This window comes from Gigantopelta aegis, unplaced genomic scaffold, assembly GCF_016097555.1.
Source record: "Gigantopelta aegis isolate Gae_Host unplaced genomic scaffold, Gae_host_genome ctg3331_pilon_pilon, whole genome shotgun sequence".
NCBI classification, from domain to species: domain Eukaryota; kingdom Metazoa; phylum Mollusca; class Gastropoda; order Neomphalida; family Peltospiridae; genus Gigantopelta; species Gigantopelta aegis.
This window is the reverse complement of record NW_024533284.1, coordinates 30018-47854: the sequence shown is the minus strand read 5'-3', so window position 1 is coordinate 47854 and position 17837 is coordinate 30018. Positions and strand designations below refer to the sequence as shown.

The 17837-nt window shown below is 32.7% G+C and overlaps 3 pseudogenes; 1 reads left to right on the top strand and 2 right to left on the bottom strand.

The window, feature by feature from the left end:
• Positions 1-504: 504 nt before the first annotated feature.
• Positions 505-3807, bottom strand: LOC121392053 (annotated as a pseudogene).
• Positions 3808-3872: 65 nt separating this feature from the next.
• LOC121392052 lies at positions 3873-6183 on the bottom strand (annotated as a pseudogene).
• Positions 6184-7520: 1337 nt separating this feature from the next.
• LOC121392051 lies at positions 7521-8515 on the top strand (annotated as a pseudogene).
• Positions 8516-17837: the final 9322 nt, after the last annotated feature.

Below are 17837 nucleotides of genomic sequence, written 5' to 3'. Positions count from 1 at the left end.
AAACTACTATATTCCCTATAAATTTGCTTTCCTTGCACATTTTAAAATTAGCAAATATATATTATATTATAATATAACGATTAATAAACAAATTTACGTCCAATATAAACTATATTATTACATAAAAAAGCAGCTGTACACATTATCTTAACAATAAGTAATTTCAATCAGCAAGACTTTTAATTGGTTTTCCATTGCTTCAAGCTCAGCTTTGTCAGCCTCAATTCCCCTGCGAATTTGTTTTTTCTTCTTTCTTTCTTCTTTGTCCAAGCGAGCACTCGAACACTCTCAATAGCAAGTATATATTTGGAGATGAAAGGGCTTCTTAATATTACTATTCCCCCATTCACTATACTGAACAGCATTTTGTACGTACATGGATATTGCTCATTATTATCACTACCGCCCATCTTTTTTTTCTTTTGCATCTTCAAAAACTGTTAGCTAAAAGTATACTGGTTGATCTGTGGTGATGGATAAGGAGTGACTGAAGCCTCTTCAAGATCAAGGTCTTTTCACTTGTGGCTCATCACTCATGCAATACTGCATGAAAGTAATAAAGTGAATCTTTTTGTTGAAATTTAATTGCACATAACATGCACTTACTTGAAGTTCACCAAATAGAAAGAATTCCAGCTCCATAAGCTTTGTCTTTACCATCTTGAAGACACAGACCAAACTCCAACCTTAAACCAGTAAAGCTATTTATAATGCAACGAACACTTATTTTAGAAGCGATTATTATAATTTACATGCAAGCTTGTGACATCTTCATCACAAAGCAGCCAAGTTAAGCTAAACCCCATCTCCTGTGTTTTGATGTGCATGTATATAAGGAGCTGAATTTATATAACCATATTATATACCTGAGAAAACCAGCAAACTGGATCGCAAAATAATGGAACATGACCTAGCAGTTCATGACAGAGACATCTCTGTAATATTTATTGCAAATGTTTTAGCATATAATTATATGATGTAGTTTACGTTTCATGAGTATAAATGGTTTGGATCCACCTGACGAACAGATTGTGTAGAGTGCAAAACACGAAATGCCAGACCAGCTAAAAATCACGAGAAGACAACAGACCACCACTGGACTAAGTTGAAATCCCGTTTGTCCTGTGTTTTGTTGTTACTGAAATGATTTTTTTAAATAAGAATTACTTTAAGAAGCTGGACACATCTTCTAATGTGGATGGTGTTCTCACTGTACAAATGAAATCATAGTCACACATTCATACATCCCTCCGAACATATACTGTAGCCACAGTGCTTCTCTAATAGAGGAAGATGCGGTATATACTCTTTGCAAGCATGAAGTTGGGTTAGAGTTTAGTCAACTCTTTTGTAGATAGTACCCCGGGTAGGGTCCCATGTCAATATTAATAATTGCACACAACACAAATAGTAACTATAGTTTATTATATTATTGTGTTGATTCAATCGTACTGCCTCAGGAAGTCAAATAGTATATAGCACTAGGCTATATGCTCTCTAAAAGAAGCCTATTATTAACTGCATCTATTAAATTTTAGTTTATAAAGGCATTCCGATCCAGATTTAACTTTCGCGATTCAGGTCAGCCTTTTACTTAATTTTGAGTACAAGTGTAAATATATAATATTTAGCATGTGTATGTCTTTATAGGCAAAAAACTTACAGGGATTCTTCAATACTTATGCATATTTGTTTTTCCATGATATGCATGCATCTTCTAATAGTTTACCATGTTTGAATTTCTTCTGGTGTATATTCAGCACGAGGATAGGGTCACCCACTATGAACAAATGACATAACATAGCAAAATGACAATCATTATTGTTTCTCACTGCTATATATGTTGTGGCAAGATTTTCAAAATACTCTCTTCTTTTGCGATAATCTTGATCGCTAACTAAAACTAAAATCTATATATAGATATAAAAATCTGATTTATTTCTTACAGGATGGTCCCAGCTTTGAGATCCTTGTTGGCTTCCTTTACTTCCATTAGCTGTGGAATCAAATGGTCAGAATAATGTTTTTGGAACCAAAGTGGCCCTGTATACAAGAAAGATCATCGATGGTCTTATATATTTTACTATTCAGACTTACTACTAAATTTATTTGCTGTACAGTCCATCAGTAGAAGAATCCATGATTCCTTTGCTACAAAAGAAAAACAAGGATAATTGGAATTACTAACACACAATTGCATAATGATGGTCTTCATTTATATATTCCAAATCTGCAAGCCAGCTTTGACGCACTTTCTCAATCCAATAATAAAATGTGTTGTTACCCTTTGAATGATGTTAGTCAGATGAATTTAATCAAACAGCAAGGAGTCAAATTTCTTTTCCTTATGTGTAAGTTTAATAATTTCAATAGTTTCTAGGAACTACAGCAATTGTAACTTTATAATTGCTATGACATCATAACATTAATGTTTCGAGTCAGGTATAACAATGGATTATATGGTTTTTGATAGAATTCACAACATGATTTTATTTGTGGTTAATTTGCTAACTACTTTATTTATTGATTCTATATATTACAACAATTGAATAATGATGTCTTTATTTATATATTCTAAATCTGGCAAGCCAGGCTTTGATGCCTTTGTCAATCCAATAATAAAAATATGCTGTTACCCTTTGAATGAATGTTAGTCAGATGAAATTAATCAAACAGCAGGGAGTCAAATTCTTTCTTTAAAATGTGTAAAGGTTTAATATTTCATAGTTTCTAGGGAACTACAGCAATTGTAACTTATAATTGCTATGACATCATAACATTAAGTTTGGAGTCAGGTAACAATGGGATATATAGGTTTGTTAGAATTCACAACATGATTTATTTGTGGTTTAATGTGCTAACTACTTTATTTATTGATTCTATATATTACAACAATTGAATAATGATGTCTTTAGATGATATATTCTAAATCCTGCAAGCCAGGCTTTGACACGCACTTTCAATCCAATTAAAATGTGTTGTTACCCTTTGAATGATGTTAGTCAGATGAACTTAATCAACAGCAAGGGAGTCAAAGTCTTTTCCTTATATGTTTAAGGTTTAATAATTTCATAGTTTCTAGGAACTATAGCAATTGTAACTTGTAATCACTATTAAAACATAGCATTCGTGATTTGATATAGTTTATTGCAAATTATAGCAAAAAACACAGACTTTATAAAATTCATGGTTTGAGTCAGACTCTATGGATACTATTTCTTGGAAGTCACCATATACAAAACCTAAGGGTCAAGGTTGTATTATAGTATTTCATGATTGTACATAAAAAGCTTGGCAGGCATCTAACTATCCACAACATTTTAAATTCTACTTTAAAAAATTCATCATCACTAAATTAAAAGCAAACCATATTTTTAAAGCTAAAGTATAGTACTCTCAAAAAGAACTCATTCAATTAATTTAAACTAAGGTTCAATTAATTTCTTCTAGCACCGACGCAGGCATAGTCAGATCAAACTGTGACAAGACATCAGGATGAAGTACTCCAAGGCTGCCAATAACTTTATTGTTTAAGAAACTTCACACATCTTCCATGAAAATATGTAGAATCTATAAAAATATTCTATTGTGATATACTATCAGTAAACAATCATACTATTTGTAGCTTTGATAGTGTAGCCATCGTGGCCAAGTTTCACATTAAACTTCCATAATTCGATCAAGTAACCATGAACAATCTTAATTAAAAAATCAAAAACCACGTTAGGAGATAATACCTACCTCAAATCCTGGAGTTTTACCATAGAAAATAGCGCATAGTCTTCGTTCATTTCTAGCACACAACATCTACCAACAAACATTCATAATAAACATTAAACATAAGTAGTTCAATACAACCTTTCAATTGATCTTTAAGAAACAACATCAGAAATTTCAAAGAGTTTCAATGGAAGTGGCATTTTTTTGTTAGCATTGACTGTCTTTAAATTCCAGTAGTCGTAGGAAGTACGTGCAATCTGTGAATTTTAGAAAGAAAAATTTTAATTCATCAAAATCGTAATGTCACCCTGAAACTCCAATGTTTTAGGGATTAGAAATATGAAACCAGGAATCTCATCAATGCTTTTTTACCTAAATAGGTAGATACATCATTGCGTGGAGCCCTAATAAGAAAATGATAATAGCTTTAATCCAAATAATTTGAAACATACCAGAGCAAATGTTAAAGCTTCAGTGAACCCCAATTGTGCAACTTCAGCTCGTAACTGCTCTTGACAACTATTTAAAGGCATCTAGTTAGATTAGACAAATAGATATTTAGATAAATTTTATCTACTGTCTGTAGGATTTACTTGCTTAGAGCAACCGTATTTGTCTTGGGAATGTCATAGGAACATTGTTATATCCGTAAAGCAATAGCAACATCTTCAATTATATCACAAACATGGAGAAATATATGCATAAAGGCAAGTTTTACAAGTGGTATACAATATTTATTGTGTACCTGCTTCTTGTTGGTGGTATGCTTATAGTCAAGTTTTTCCATCGCTATTCACAGAGCTTTGTAGTCCCATCCCTTTTGTCAAAAGTTTTGCCATCATATCAGCTGATACATTGATCCCCAATCCGGTTTGTTTCACAAGATCAACAGACACAATCTCATTCCGATATTTTAACTCCTATAGTGAAGTACAAGCATTTTTACAAGTTAACTTATTATGTGTTTACTGGATAAAGCTGTGTTTGCCCATCAGCCGCTATAACCTTCACGTACTCTGCTCTAATCATTGTTAAGTGAAATGTGAGGTCAAGCATATAAGAAAATCATTATTGTAGTTACTTACATATATTGCTCCTGACAGTATTGGCTGAACATGGTAATGATTGTATCTAAAACTATTTTAGCTTTTGCAAAGATTCGTAGCAGTCACTTCAATAAAAAGATTTTTTGTGTCACAAGAGAGCTTTGAGTGTTCCCTATTTTAAGTTTAAATAAAACCCCAAATTTTGTTTTAATTACCATTAATAATAGGTGGCAATGACACAACTACATGGTTCTTGTCATAAAAAAAAAAAAACACAGGATTACAATGGTTATCTTTAATAATATGCAGAAAAGGTTTTCATTTTGGTATCCAACTACATATAGGGAAGGTCATTAAATTCAAAAATATTAGTTATATTACTGTATAATGATCCATTAGTTCCAAAGCTGTAAACTCTTTGGTCTAGAGAATATACTAATGAATTTTGCTATAAAGCAAATGAGAGCTACCTCACGCAATGGGCAAAAAATTATTTCTGTTGGAGAAGAGCTTCATAGGTGAATGGGGGGGACCTTCAATGTTCCAAAATCATGAATGCCAATGGCAACTATAGTACGCTTCCATACAACCTAACAAAATGAGAAAAATGACTGACAACAATTAATTGTATGCACCTTCCAATGTTTTCATGGAGTCGTTCTTGACGATCAGTACAATCAGACTATCGAGCCTTTCCTTTAAATTTAAATAAGTTATACTGTTTGGATCAATGACTAAAATATTATTAACCTTTGTTAACATGACATTTGCTAAGAACAGCAGCAACTAGAAATTGGTCTCACAGACATTGTATATTATGGTCAAGTGATCTCTTTTAAAAAATATAACGAATGGATACCTCAGGCTTGATGATCACCTGAGTTGTATTCTTTGATTTCACTGCCATGTATACTGGGAATAGTGGCCCTAATTATAAAGGAAATTAAAAATAATTCCTATTTGAAAATGTCCTCTTTGTTAAATTAACAGAACCCATGAAGGAATATCTTTAGAGCTCTAACTCAAACCCTTCAAATACAGAGCAAGTCATGCCTACAAAACACTTTAAACTATAGTGACATCACTAGATGTAGTGTGTTACCTGTTTGCTGGGATTTCAATTTTATAAATTCACATCCTCTGAAGCACACCGTAGCTGCCTTGCACACTTGTTCATTAGATATCATTGTTTTGCTGATGTCTAAGTAAGTGTAGGCAAACTGCGTTATCTACTACTCGTGTGCAAACTTACAACTTCATTAAATCAATACCAAAGTCGAAGCAAATTTTGCAAATTTCTCAGCCCTGTATAGCCCCCTTCAGAATAAGGCTATATTAATATAAATAAATATAAATACGATAGAAAAATACTATTTGCAACTTACAGTAGACCTCCCAAGAGCTTGGTAAAGAGCATCTCTATTAACACTTAGTGTAGGCATTCTTCTATCACTTTGTTGATTGCTGGTCAACGAATGAAATGAGCGCAGCTGTTTTTGTTATATAATTTATTATAAATAAATTCATATGGTTATGTGGGCGAAATGGCAAGCGCATGCGAATATGATCTGCACTTTTTGCAAAACCCTTAAAAAGCAAAATATCACGAGTTTCAGTAAGTTACGACGATGACGGAGGCTATTGTGAAAGAAATATATTACGGTTTTTTAGCCAATAAAGGAGAAATTAGAGTCTTACCAGTTTGCGCAAGCAACGGGTAGAAATCACCAGAGCGTTGTTGGTGCGATAAAGAGTCTCAATCCATTGGAAACGTGGAGTGAGTTATAGACGTCAATGATTTAGTATGTTTTGTGTTATTTATTGTTATAGGTTGTCAAACGTCGAGCAATCTGAGTGCGAGCAATGGACCTTGACTGATGAAGGCGTGGAAATTGCTGAAAATGGCTCACACGAAGTTCGAACTTACAATTCTGTAAACCCAGTTGAGGCACTTTACTTACAGACCTTATGGTACAAAGTCAATCATCCACACAAACACACACACACAACACACACACACATGAACACCAAACACAATTCTAGATCTTGTTGTATCTCTTTCATATTCCATATTAGGCAACTTCCCATCATGCAGAGATAGGATTTTTCCCCAGAAAAGCAATGTCATTTGGTTTGGCTTGAACTTTTCAAAAGACTCAAAGACAGAAAAATTGTATTCAGAAAAGTAAATAAAATGACACGTACTAAAACATAATAATAATAATAATTAACTAGGTTCCAGTTGTTTTGATCTTGTTAAAAATAATCTTGGTGGCAATTACAGAGGGAAATACAGCAACAATTAGTGAAGATGACTTGATAAAATATAAGAAAAAAGAAAACTTGTGAATAAATGTAAGAGCTAGCCAAAAGTATACCCACATTGGCAACAATTAGGTGCCTATTGTGGTCACATTTGACAGACCATATTATTATTAAAGATCTTGTTTGTACATATCTGTTGATCTTTAGTTGTCTCTCTCCTTGTTTTATGTAAATTAATAGATAAAGGATGTCGCTAAACTTAAGTGTCTTCTTAGTGCAGTAGGATGAAAATCTTTGTGGTGGACAAAGGGCTCATCTTTTAGCACTGAAATAACAAACAAGCAGGAATCTGAGTTGACAGATGATATGATTCAGAGGTCAGTCGTGCAGATAACAGATTTAGTATGTACTTCGTGTCCATGTATTCTATGCAGTGGATCTTGGAAGTTAAAAAACATTCAAACCATATAATTTTGATGTCGTGGTACTCTTCCCACTCGTGGCCATCTTCATCCATTAATGAAAGTTCGCCTACTTGAGCTACGTCAAATATTCTGGAAATGGGGTAGCAAAAAGTGCTTACTTGACTTATTTTATTAAAAGAAAACAAACATTAGCTTCACTGAGAGCCTACTAACAACTTCATTGAAAGTTCTTTCAGGAAATTTTGATGCCCTCTTTCCAGCCTCAGCAACACCTAGCAAGAGATGCACATGATACATTTTTTTGAAAAGGTATATAACCAGCTTGATTAAAATTTTGTTAAATCATTTCCATTAAAGATCCTCAATTGAGCACAACATTTTCCAATGGAATACGTAAATCATGTAAAGGCTATTCATGAAAAATGAGGGCTATGGGTCCATTGGGTATGTTACTAAAATGTTATACCTGTATATGAGTTAATGCATGTGTAGTTATCAATATAAATTGGGAACTTCAGGAAGCGCAGAAGAATATTTTGAGAAACCCACACTACAGCAGAAAGTGCTCGAATGCTGTATCAACTGTCTCAAAAAGTAATACTAGAGATTAGTACATTAACTGAGTTTTTAATCTTTGTTAAAAAAACAGGATGAATTTGTTCCTGTGAAGTATTTTCAATTGATCGATGTTTTTCCGTAATTGAAACACTGCCATGCAACACATTTAGCAGAGTTTCATCAAATCGAAGGTGTTGTTGCTGACTACAACCTACAACTAGGCGACTTGATGGGCATGCTTCATGCATTCTTCAGTAAAATGGGTTTAAGGTTCTGCTTTATTATAATAGTGTTATTCTTTTATAGGAATAAGAAGGGCTTCGTTTTAAAAGTACCAGTAATCCTACACAGAACCAGTATGGAAGTCTTTAGTTATCATACAGGTTTAAAAAAGTGGACCGTTGAAATTGGGGAATTCAGGGTGTATTCCGTCCTGAAATGCTTCGACCAATGGGTTTGCCAGAAGATGTGACAGTTATGGCTGTGGGGGGACTGTCTTAGAAAAGGTAAGAATGCTTTTTACATCATTTGAACTATTACAAACAAACCAATCTACGGCCCACCATGATTAAATATCGGCACCATAATATTCGAGAGAACTAGTGGACATAAAGTGAATTTTGGATAGTTTACAAGAATCCCATTTGATCGTACCCTCTACCAGTAAAGGAGTGAAACAAAAATTGACCTTTATATTGCATTAATATTAGTAATAACTATAATACACACTGTCTTTTGAGAATACTTCTAGGTTGCTTTTTAATTGTGATTCTGAACATTCAAATTTTAGCCTGAAATTAAAATGAATGGTTACACACTCTGACAGCAGATCATACCCTCCCATGTGATCCTAGTATAAGAACTAGACTTGCAAACAACAACAACCAACTGTTATAAATATGCAACTTTCTGAATATATCTTTGTAAAGGTAGTTGTTAAATGGAGCGAAGAGCGGACTGAATCATTAGAAGCATGTATGGTGCAACTGGTCAATACATTTCATATATGAGAGATCTATTGTAACCTAGTAAGACGTATTGGTAAATCTTACTATAATTTGTCTTAAACTAGCATTTGAAATTATATTACTTTTCCATAAAAAAGGGATTGCAAATAAAATGAACATCTGTGCAGCTTAAAAACTCAATACAAGGCAAATCAAATTTGTATACAAAGATAATGTAGGATATATACATTGGATAATGCATATATGAAAAGAATATGTCAAAAAAAAGTAATTTTGAGAAGTGTTTAGTGTAATCACTTAAAATATGCTTGCATTGAATGTGGAATCTAATGATACAAAAAAATTATATTGTCTCATATAAATAAATGTACATGTAATTTATTAGCAAGTGGAAATTTTAAAACAATATATCCTTGTTTTACCATGTCAGAGTGTTTTCTTGCTTGAACGTCATTCTCAACTGTTCTCAGGAGTAGAATTGAGAGAAAACAACGTCTGTGAGCAAAATAAGTTGATCCTTTTTACTAAATTTGGTTTACCCACATAAAGTTTGTTGCCCCATATCAAGGACATCTCTTTCAATCTACATTAGAGATGAGACAGCACATCGTCATATAAGTTGAATAATACAATGATGTAAAATAGAACCAAAAGCTCAAAATGAGGTCCATGACAAGAGCAATTGAATGAAACTACAAGTATTTATAATGTGGCATGACAATTTATCAAATTGTGCCACCCATTTGTAAAACTATATATCTCAATACTTCTACAAAATTTGCAGGGGATATATACTTCACTTTTATTCAAGATCTAAGCAATGATCTGCCTCAAGAGAGACATATAAAGGCAAACAATAGCTTTCTCAATTTACTTACTCTCTTTGCTTATCATCAGTACAGATAAATATGTTAATATTACAAAATTTTTAAAAAACCAATTTGTTATCTGCATATTTATCCATGCACATATGCAGGCACTGTATACAGTACTATAGTATGCCCTACGAAAACATGCTCAATGTATTATTTTGGTGCTCGATTTGTAAATTAATAAATTCACAAAATCTACCCAACATGACTACTTGTATCAGCATGAGTGTACAAGCTTGTATTTAATGATTTATGCATAATTAATTTACTTGAATAGCATCTCCATTTAAGAGGAGCCAAGTAGCAATAAAGGTAGGTATCCACCAGTCACGTAAATGTAATGGAGTGAGTCTGTGTTGCATTAGAGGCTCTTCGGGGACATCAGTTTGAATGAAGAACACCCTTACCAAAAATAAAATTGAAGTTCTAGGTGAACTAACACAGGACCAACCTAAGAGGTTTTAAAATGTGTAAAAATACTGTGACATATAAGCTCCTTTGTTTTAACCTGGTCCAATGAGACATGGAAATCTAGAGGTTTAAGACTCAAACGACCAAATAAACTTATTAGTTATGATAGTGTCATTCTCCCAATGTGGTGTTAGGAGGAGGAAGTTGTTCCCAATGAACCTATGGATTTAAAAAAGATTGATATCATAATTACTCCCTAAAATAGTTTCAAGACAGGAACATGAAATAATATGAAAATGAAATAGTTTTGCAACATCTTAAGAAGCTAAGTTGTAAGTATAGAAAGAAAAGATAAGCTATTGTTCTTTCTGGGTCATCAATCTCTTTCTGTCACTCTTACATTACTATATGATCAGTCATGCTGACAAAATTATAGGCATATACCTAATTAGATTATAACCATTCAAATGTTTCAGACAATTAATAGACATTAACAAATCAGAAGATATCTTTATTGAAACTTACAGATACAATTTATAATGAAACTATGGTAGAAAACAAGTGTAGAGTATGCACTCACTCACTACTAAACCATCTACAAAACATATGGTTCTCATACCTTCCATTCATGTGTTACTATTTTTCCAACCAGCTAGATTGGAATGTGTGTTGACTGCCAGCCTGAACACACAGTCTCATGAACAGCCTTCAAATGAGAAAATGTCAGCTCCATTTTCTGACTATGTCCTAAATAATATTGAAATTATATTTACTTAAAATTAGAAGAAAATGAGTTTTAATTTACCTCAAGGTGACAATTGATATAATGAACAGAACTTCCTTTAAAAAGTCAACGTCCCTCTTTATCTGTGGATACTCAGGCACTGTGAAATAAGGCTCTCTTCCTCAGCATCATACCATACTAAGATCAAACCAATTCACTTCCATAGATGGCCATATTTTGATCTTCACAAACTTTGGTTACTTTAGGATGCATAGGGCACTGCTGTTACATTCACCTGTCCTCACCATCAAATTGCCAACCATGAAAAGGACATTCAATACAATTACCAAACTACAATACCACCCACTCCTAAATTCGCACAAGATGGGGACAATAGGCATCTGTAACAAACACTTGATTATTTTTTGTTGTTTCTAAAGACAGCAAAATGTTCATCATTCATATATAATAGCTCTTGATTGACCAACAGGTAGATCTTCAGATCTCATCAACTCATACATCCATTAGGATAAGGAGGTGGTATATCTCCAACAAGTCGTTTTCTACGAACCATATTAGCAAGATCTTTCTTGTCTTACCTATATGGACTATAGTATCCAATATCTCTCCCTCTGTTTATAAATAATGTAGTATCTACCAAACATAGCCTTATAGACCTTATAGCCAAATAGAGGGTGTAAACAAGGAACACTATGATTGCTAGCCATTGTAGAGTTGGTTTAATTTCTAGTTCCAATATAGTAGGAGAAACATAATCAATAAGTTTAGTTGCTGTGGTGTTGGCACAATATATGGTGGTACTGCAGTCAGTTGACAATTGTGTGGTCTGATTTGTATAAATGAAGAACAGACAATACTCCAAAAGAGATGCAATGCTACAGACGACCACTCCATATTGCAGCAAAAAAATCGTACGATTTAATAACCACACCCATTTAATCAATAATTAACTTTAATATTGGTAGTCTCGTTCCCAGACTGTCACGCTCCAAGGAGGAGTGGCAGTCTGGGAACGAGACTATATTTTTGTTGAGGCAAATCTATACTGACATTATGCAGGGAAAAGATTCAAGCAGGACTTTAGTAAGTTATCAACAATATGTTATAAATACTGAACTCCAACAATTGCAGTACAATTTAAAGGGGACAGCTATAGTTAACGGTACTTTATTAAATATATCATCATTACTGCCTTATAGAGTGCTGTTCAACAGTTTCAGAAGGTGTCTCCAATACCTAAGCTACTCTGTGGATTGTTTATCTTGTTATATCTGTTAGGTTTTATTCCAGGAATGGAAGATATCTTATTGTTACAACAGGATTGTGAGTGGCATTAATTAGAATAATTATTGTAATTCTCTCTCTCTCTCAATCAGTTTGGGACCACCTCATGCAAAAATTATGGACAATAATTACAGCGTTATTTTATGAGAACAATTTTGTATGGGTAAGTTTGGTCTCAGCATTAAACTGTTTTTAAATCACAACAGGTAATACTTGATATTATAGCGCTAGTGGGTTTCTCGGTATATTAGAGCCTCTCTTGGGGACTTAGAAGATATTTGGTTAGATGACAATCATTACCTATCATTTAGTTTATAAGGAGGCACTTTTTATAGATATTTTCTGGTCTTGTTGGCTGTATCCAGTATGATTATCGTGGTCTTGTATATGTATACTTAATATATGTCATTAGTGGTCTATTAATATACTGTGAGTTATCTAATAAGTATATATTGTATGTGTCCTAAAATGTAAATGTTTCTTTGTCATTAAGGTGTGATTTGAGGGATAGTTTAGCCTCCATCCATGATACAAACAAAATAAGATAGGGATAGATGGTAACCATTATAGTGCATGTAACAAGGGACAATGCAGGAAACATACTGTCTAGATTTCAAAGACAAAAAAATTACTAAGCCATCTAAAATTTTATCTTTTTTAGTACATTTCAAATATGCATTGTCATCTGATCAATACCTGCTGTCATCTTGTTTCTGCATTGAACTGTTCATTTTAAAAGACATTTTCTAAGTCACATAATAAATATAGGAGTCTGGTCGAAATTATTTGTATACAGTCATTAGAAACATCGAATAAAATTAACGAAATACATCAAAACAAGGCAACTGAAATTATTACAGGCTGACGATATGATAAAGAATTTTATAACAAATAGTGTTGTATTATCCTTACATACATTGACTGCTTAGCTAGTCTCAATGCTTAATGATAGGAGTAAATAGTGAAATACATTACCATCACCTAGAATTGTTGTATGACCAATAAGAATTGTGCTTTATGAGATTTTTCTTTGTCTCTCTAATTCCTGAAATACCTCAATTAAAACATAATGCATTTGATTATTAAAGATACCGTGATAGCGGGTATATTGGCGGTGAATTTAATTTGGAGTTATTGACAGTCTGCAACAAATCGTCGTCTAAAATCAAAAACCGTTAATAACTTTTCATGCCTTCCTGCACGTGATTCCCCATCTGCTACCCTTCTGCGTAAATGGCATTACTTAGGTATTTCACGAAGAGAACTGCCCCGCCTAATGAAGAACAGTGCGTATCCTTACCTGGAAAAGAACTAAAAGAAACTAACGAGCTTTCACGAGAGTTCACTTGGCGTTATATAGTACCTGTAGTACCACCCACGTTAATTAATACAACCCACATTTAATTACAAACAACTATTTTTAACAAATCGCCAAATTTAAATTTCGTCAAATTTTTAATTTTGCTTATTTTGACAGCAGACAGTCAAATATTTCAACCGCCAATAATACCGCTATACGGTAATACAATTATTGTCACAGTAAAGTCACTTTGAATTAGTAAACTTCTTTTTAGATTTGCAAGACTATCCACGGGTTTATTGGACTTGTTTGTGGATATCTTGTTGGAGTAAAGCAGGCACATCCTGATAGCGTAGCATTTCCACCTCGTGGCCCCACCCACTCTCAGAGTAAAAGTAAGTGACTATAAATATCTCTCGTTTTAAGGGACCATTTATAATTGGATTAACTATCATACAATATAGTTTCAATTTTGTTATCTTCTCATTGTTGTGATAGGTGTTTTGAAACCAGTATTGTTAAAATTTTACTGCTGAAATTATGTACAGTGATATTAGCATTTATTTATACGCACCTTCCATTGTTGGTGACTTTTATAGCCTTGTTGTTAGCAGTATTAAAACTTGTTTCATTACACATTCACTGCTGGCCTTTAATGGAATGGTAGTAGCGGGGTATATCTACGTTTCTATGAAAAACAAGAAGAAGGAACAAGTAGGAGACCATGGCAGAAAGCTTCTCTTTTGCTACTTTCTTTTCCTGAGATCCTCCAGTAAGTAGATAAGCATAATAATATTACAAATACTTCAAATTAATGTCATGATTCATCCTATGTTTTATGTCTAGTCCTTCTGTGTCTGCTCTTGGGAAAGGAGATGTTTAGAGTTTTAGTGAGATTTAAAATTTGTCGTAATACTATCAAGACTATGATGTCAGTGGTCCTTCTACTATCAAGATTTCTTTACCAGGACGAACAACAGTTGATGCAGAAAGAAGAAAGTATGTTTATATAAAATGTACATCTAATAAAATTAAATAGTGAATTCTGTACTAAGGATTTTGGATCTCACTATTTGAAGTTAATGTCAGTACAGGATAAAAACTAATGCATTACCTTGAGATGATCATTATGATACACTGAAAATATCAGTGTAATAGAATTAGATGGTGTATGTGATAATATATCAACAGAACCTGAATCTGTTTAGGAATGGATCTATAGGAATGGATTTGAGTCTTATAATAATTCATTGACCATTTTGTTTTTATTCTTTTTCTAGACAACGAGCATTAAAAGCTTTAGATAGCGTCTAAGTAAAACTAGTCACTCACAGCAAATCAATTGGCCCTCATTAGATGATAATGCTACTAGTATTGATGATCAATCACCCTCTACACCTGCTGTTTCAACTACTTCTACCTCTGTTCCTTCTCCTCCCACATCCACTACTGACACCATACCTGAAGTTGTAGTTTAGACTAGTAATAGTCCTCAAATTGAAAGGACAGACAATACAAATAATCCTCTTTCTGATAAATAAATTTGTTATCAATGGAAAATTTCATGACAGCAACATTATCAGTAGGTGTATGTAAGGGGCAGTGGCATAATTATAAATAGATTTATTTTATCTGAATTAGTACTATAACTTAGTGTGTCAGCTCCTAAAATGTCAATGTATCAAGAAGTCACCACTAGTGTGTGTTTAGTGCATTTGTTTGTAAACTAAGATAAATTGTAGCTATGCAAGCTTAGTTCCTCAGCCATCTGAGCCACAACCTTAGATTACCAATGTTCTAGAAAAGAGTATGGCTACAAAGATGAGATGTAGTCTTGGCTGATAAAACTTGGCTCCTAGCCTAGCCAAGATTAGTAGTAACCTTTGTAACAGTTTTTACCAGAAAAGTGTACTACCAGGTAAATCTACATATAAATTAATCAGTTTTCTTTTTTGTTTTTTGCTTGTCTTATGATTGTATGCAGATTTATGTTGTCTTCCTTTCTGTAATATTGCATAAAGGAAGAGAACATAGATCTACATACAAATGTACATTAATGTGTGTTTGTATATAAGAGATAAATAAGTTTTATTGTACATGTTGTAATTTTTTACTAAATCAATGTTGATTTGTTAAAAATTGTTAACTATTCATAATGTGTAACTAATAGTTTGTACATGTTATTGGAGTATATAGCGGTAACTTCAGTTATGGTTACATTGTATCTTATAAATGACTAAATTTTGATTTCTAGACATTGTTATTGTAATAGCTGTAGCTGTGCCAGTTAACAATTCAATTTACTGTAGTTTAATTTTAAGTACAGGAATCCCAAGGACATCACTCTGCATGAGTGACTATGGGGTCTTTCTGACTGTCATTGCCTTTCCTATAATATAGTAATATAATTTATCTATATGGAAGGAGATCAAATTATTTTGTTTCAATGTTTTTGTATTGTTACTTTCGAGAGGGACAAATGAAATTAAATTAACAGTAAAACATAGCAACCAACAAATATTAATTACTTTTACCGCTACCGTTTTGAATTGGGCGTGGCTGCTTCTGACGTCTTCCGTAGCTTCTGCCAACTCTCTAGTCTTCAAGGTTAGTAATAACGCAGTTCCTTACAATTTTACATAAAAATTCTTGTTAACCAAAAATATATTTTGTGTGTAAATTATAATAATAAATTATGCAAGAATTGTTTAATTTTATTTTAAAATGTTGCTTTTTTTATTTTCATGTAGATATGAACAAAAGGAGCTGTATTTATTTATTCACTGTGTTGATAGTATGTGTTCATTGTGGAACATTTCATGTGAAATTATTGTGAGCCAAATAGTAAGTCCATTCAGTGAACTTTATGATAGTATTAAATTGATCATGAAGTGATTAATGCCAAGCTGTTATCAAAATATAAATTGACTTTTCAGTGCTGTCTTGTAGCATATGTTGTCCATCAGAGGACTCCATAGTGAAATCATACAGATAGTTCTTTATTGATTTAGATTGTTCTAGTGAAGTCATAAACAAAGAGTTGCTTTGTTAAGTAAAATAAACAAGTGCATGTTGTAGTGTTGATATTTAGATTTTGGACTGAAATGAGAGGATCTGTTTTTACAAAAATAGTTATACAATGTATCTATGATATGTCATGTTGAATTAATGAAACCAAGGAAATTTTTTAATCCACAACTGTTTTATTCTATATGTATAATAATTACTAACTATATCTTGTTTTGTGTGTTTTGGGGAAAGTATACTGGCTATTTGTAAGAATTTGTCATCATAACATGTAACTCTTGGGAAAGAAGTAATATTTACACTTGTATCCTTCCTAACCAATTCATTGAATGTGCTCCTGACATTCTTTAAATTCCTATGTATCTATTCCATTGTTGATTCATTCATGTATTTTGTATATATTTAACATCTTTTCATCTATAGATATTACACACTATTATATTGCCAATGGTAATCATATGGCAGACTTACATTGTTATACTAGTGAAACTGTAGTAAATCACAGCTTTAAATGGAAATTAAAAAAGACCAAACAATACAATGGAAATGTTATCTGAACTGGTCCAAATTATAAAATAGTAGGTGTAAGAACTTCTAATGAAGGTTCATATTCCTGTACTTTTAATACAACTGCGGACCAAGGTGTACCAGGAGACAATACTCTATGTCTAATAACACTAGGTATACAACCTTTCTGTTTTTTCTTTTTCCTTTCTTTATATCGTGCACTGTAAAAATTGATTGGTTGATTTAACCATTATTCAGTTATACAGGTTGCAATTACAAACTTATTTTTGTTGAAAAGTACCATAATACTGTTTTCATGACTAATGTACTACTGCTTAAGTAGCTACATAGCCACTAATTTCATAACACATTAGTAATCAAAATAGTTTTAAGTTTACTTTTTCCATATACAACCATATAACTATGTATTGGTTAAACCAACTATTTAATTTTTACAGTGTGTAGAAACATGCAAATATTTGTTTCGTCAAATAAAATATAGTGTTGATGTTTTGATTTTGGACCAAGATGAGAGGGCATGTTTTTACAAAAAGAGTTATATAATGTCTCTATGATATGTCATGTTGAATTAATAAAGACCAGTAAGGGAATTTTAAAATCCACAACTGTTTTTAATTTATTCTATATGTATAATTACTATAGCTGTCCTGTTTTGTGTATTTTGGGAAATTACTGTTATCATAACAAT